The 4,745-nt window shown below is 46.5% G+C and overlaps 2 pseudogenes; both read right to left on the bottom strand.

Moving 5' to 3' along the window:
- Positions 1 to 1,709: 1,709 nt before the first annotated feature.
- LOC121290424 lies at positions 1,710 to 2,607 on the bottom strand (annotated as a pseudogene).
- On the bottom strand, positions 2,158 to 2,266 carry LOC121290982 (annotated as a pseudogene).
- Positions 2,608 to 4,745: the final 2,138 nt, after the last annotated feature.

The raw sequence follows: 4,745 nt of genomic DNA, 5'->3' as shown, positions 1-4,745 counted from the left end.
TCAGGCAAGGGAAGAGGCTGCAGGATGAGGGCTGTACTGGGGAATTGGGGTAACCTAGGGTGTGTGTGATGGCACATGTTGAATGGGTGATGTCCCTTGAGCTGGCAGTGAGGGAGATGCCAATGAATGTGTGCTGGACTTGAGTGTGTGAGTTTAGAGTGATGAGATTGTTACCATACCCTGGCTGCACGGATGAGATCATTCATCATCTATCTGCATTGGATGGCCAACCTCTTCTGTGCAGCATTGGTACTGATCACCACTGCCACCACCTCCCAAGCCTGGTTGGTCATGCTGCTGCCTATCCTGCAGACAGAGCGGGGGTAGAAGACATCACGGCAGGCCTCCACAGTGTTCAAAAGACATTCCAGTGATGCGTCACTAAACCTGGGGGCTGCAATTTGTTTGCCTTTCGTAGACTTCTTCCCTGCAGTAGTCATAGGGTGGAAGCACTGAGATGCGTGCACATGGCCGGACTTTAAATATAGCAGCCGGCGTGAGGTGACGGCATGGCGAGTGAATGAATGCATGTTTCCCGGGAATGCATAACTAATGCAGTGGGTTTGGGGTGATAAGGTGTGAAAACCTGCAATTGTGTTGGGTTTACCCGCCAGCCACTGCATTTAGTGCAAATCTGGAACGATTCTGTCTATGGTTTCGCCTTGTTATACCCATTCAAAGGAGGCACTCCACCCAAAGTAATTCAATCAGGAACTTTGCTGAGACTTGATATACTTCTGAGTTTATGCAGAAATTGCAAGTCACCTGGCCCTTATCCATTATCTTAGCAATCTTTCAGTGTCCTTTTACTTTAAAGAACAAGCAGGCCCAGGAAATTCTAGACTGAATACAATCCATGTTTAAAGTTATGAATATGACATGATTTTACAGGACATGACACCAAATAGCTGATTCCAACATCTTTCATTTATATTATGATTTTTTAACATAAGTATAAAAAAACTCCAAATCACTTCAAAGAGGGGGTATCAGACAGAAATTGACATCCATGAAAAGGTGACATTAGAAGGGTTGGTCAAAGAGGTAGGTTTTAAGGAGCATCTTAGAGGAGAAGAATGTGATGGTGAGACTGAGGGAGGACTTTCCAATGGAGGGCTAATATAGTGAAAGCGATGGGTGCCAATGATGGGGCCAAGGAAGTGGATGATTTAGAAGAGCCCAGAGATAAAGGAATGCACAGTTCTTGGAGGAATGTACGGTTGGCAGAGGTTAAAGAGATAGGGAATTGTGGGGCCATGAGGGAATTTGAACACAAGAATGAAAATTTTAAATTGCGGGTTAACAGAGGTCAGACAATGATAGCTGGGTGCAGGTTAAGATACAGCAAATCTTTGGGCAAGTTGAAGTTTAAGGATAGTGTAGGATCGGAAGATATCACAGCAAATTGAAATAGTTGAAACAGGAGGTGACAAAGGCATGGCTGAGTGTTTCAAAGTAGATGGGCTGAAACGAGGAGGGGTGGCTAATGTTGCAGAGATAGAGGTAGCTCCTAACATTTCCAAATATGAATAGATTGAAATGCAGTTAATTTGTCCCTATTGGGAATGAACCATATTTAGCTCATTTTGATCAACACTTAATTTGAATGGCACATGTTGACCAATCAATGAGGCACAGCTGCCAACACCAGCAAAAGAGATTAACAGGTCATTTGCCATATTTTTTTTTAATTGTACAGCATTTGTGGTACAAATAATTTTAGATCCTTGGAGTCCTGAAAGCCATTCCTACTGAAGGCTGTGTGACCTGCAGATTGGACAAGGTGCCAAAGTCCAGCAGCTTCAGCATCTCCTCGGTATCTGGGTCCACCTCAATCATCTCTTGATCCAGAGCTGAAACCTCTGGGTCATAGTTCCAGACATATCCCTCCTCTCCCTCTCTTCTTCCTGCAGTTTGACAGAGATGCCTCTGACAGGCCCACGCTGAATATGCTTCATTAAGTGTGTCACATATCCTGCAATTTTGTTGTGAAGTTTCTTGCTGGGGATGATGGCAATCTCCTCGCAGACCCCTTTGTTGATGTGGAAGTCATTGCCCAGGCGGGTGTAGTGTTTCTCAATGATCACTCGGGCGGCTTACTTGACCGTCTTCGTCCTGACACAACCCACCTTGGATTCCAGCTGAGAAAAGAAAAAAGGCCTACTGCACCTGGTATTCCCAGGCGGTCTCCTATCCAAATACTAACCAGGCCTGAGTCTGCTTAGCTTGCAAGATCAGGCATTTTCAGACTAGCATGGCCGTAGGCTTGTGCAACCTTACTGTTTGCAAATTAGCTACTGTCCTTTCTTATAACAGATAACAGCAGTGACATTCAAAAAATTATTTCAGTGGTTTGTGAAGCACTTCTGCATGTCTTGAAGATACAAAGGTACTAGATAAAAAGAAAATATCATGTTGCAAAGAATAATATATGCAACTCATTGCTATTTGTTTTGGAAGTGTGGTTATTTGTTGTGGGTCACAGGAATATAAGAATTTAAGAATAGGAGCTGGAGTAGGCCATTTGGTCCTTCAGGCCTGCTTCATATTTCAACAAGGTCATGGCTGATCTCCTACCTCAACACCACCTCCCTGCAATAGCTCCATATGCAGTAATTCCCTTTGCACCCAAAAAATCGATCAACATCCGCCTTCTACTCAATATACTCAATGCCTGAATATTCACAGTCCTCTGTTGTAGAGAATCCCAAAGGTTCACAGCCCTTTGAGTGAAGAACTTTCACTTCCTCTCGGCTAGAAATGGTCGATGAATAGTCAATGAGAAGATTAATCAATTAAAACCTAACTTTAGGAATGTTTTTTTTACAGGGGTGGGTAGGTCATCTTCCTGGATTATACATGATAGTGCAATTTTATGGCCCCCCAATAGCGGGTTTGAACAAGGGGACTCATTAACTGAAGCTCCTGGCCTGTCCACCACCTACCCATCCACCCTGACCATTTTCTAAGGTCAGTGGAGGTGTCAGCTACTTAAGGGCCTCATCCCACCCCATCACTATTTTACCTACAGCAGGGGGAGGCCCATGCTAAATAGGTAACCCAGTAGCCTTAACTGCACAGGCTGGCATCAGACAAGGCGAGGGATATCTCTTTAGAAGTCCCCTGTGCCCACTGGGGGTACCCCCCAAGGTCATACTTTCCTTCAACCCTCCTGCCCTAGCCTCTCAAACCCAGGCTCCAACCCCATCACTCCACTCACTGGGGCTTGCCAGCCAGGCCGGACGATACCCCGGACTCACCTTCAGTCTGGAGGGAGGCGATGGTGTAATGGTATTGTCACTGGGCTAGTAATTTAGTGACGAAGATAATGCTCTACAGACCTGGGTTTGAATTCCACTTTGAATTCAATAAAAATATCTGGAATTAAAAGTTTAATGATGACCATGAAACCATTGCTCATTGTCATAAAAAACCCATCTGGTTCACTAATGCCCTTTAGGAAAGGAAATCTGCCATCCTTACCTGGTCTGGCCTACATCAGACTCCAGACCTACAGCAATGTGGTTGATTGTTAAATGGCCTAGCAAGCCACTTAGTTGTATCAAACTGCTAAAATCAAGGCAATAAGGAATGAAACCGGATGAACCACCTGGCATCGACCTAGGCACCGGAAATGACTATGGCAAATTTAGCCCTGTCGACCCTGCAAAGTCCTCTTCTCTAACGTCTGGGGCTTGTCCCAAAATTGGGAGAGCTGTCTCACAGACTCGCCAAGCAACAGCCTGACCTAGTCATACTCATGGAATCATACCTTACAGACAATGTCCCTCATACCACCATCACCATCCCTGGGTATGTCCTGTCCCACCAACAGAGGTGGGGGCACAGTGGTATACAGTTGGGCAGGAGTTACCCTGGGAGTCCTCAACATCGACTCCAGACCCCATGAAATTCCATGGCGCCAGGTCAAACATGGGCAAGGAAACCTGCTGATTACCACCTACCGCCCTCTCTCAGCTGATGAATCAGTGTTCCTCCATGTTGAACATCGCTTGAGGAGGCACTGAAGGTGGCAAGGGCACAGAATATACTCTGGGGGACTTCAATGTCACCACTACAAACAGAGCTGGCCGAGTCCTGAAGGACATAGCTGCTAATTTGGGTCTGCAGCAGGTGGTGAGGGAACGAACAGACCTGGCAATTCAAGACTGGGCAACCACGAGGCGCTGTGGGCCATCAGCAGCAGAAGAATTGTACTCAAACACAATCTGTCACCTCATAGCCCAGCATAGCCCCCACTCTACCATTACCATCTAGCCAGGGGATTAACCCTGGTTCAATGAAGAGTGCAGGAGGGCATGCCAGGAGCAGCACCAGGCACAGCTAAAAATGACCTGTCAACCTGGTAAAGCTACAACGTGTGTCAAACAGCAGCAACCGATAGACAGAGCTAAGCGATTCCACACCGGAGCACAGTAGCAGCGTGTGTACCATCTACAAGATGCACTGCAGGAATTCACCAAGGCTCCTTAGGCAGCACCTTTGTAACCCATGACAACTACCATCTAGAAGGGCAAGGGCAGCAGATAGACGGGAACACCACCACCTGGAAGTTCCCTTCCAAGTCGCTCACCATCCTGACTTGTAAATATATCGCTGTTCCTTCAGTGTCACTGGGTCAAAAGGCTGGAACCCCCTCCCTAACAGCACTGTGGGTGTACCTACACTACATGGACTGCAGTGGTTCAAGAAGGTAGCTCACCACCACCTTCTCAAGGGCAATT

Source organism: Carcharodon carcharias, chromosome 18 (genome assembly GCF_017639515.1).
Source record: "Carcharodon carcharias isolate sCarCar2 chromosome 18, sCarCar2.pri, whole genome shotgun sequence".
Lineage (NCBI taxonomy): Eukaryota > Metazoa > Chordata > Chondrichthyes > Lamniformes > Lamnidae > Carcharodon > Carcharodon carcharias.
This window is presented reverse-complemented; position numbering and strand designations above follow the sequence as displayed.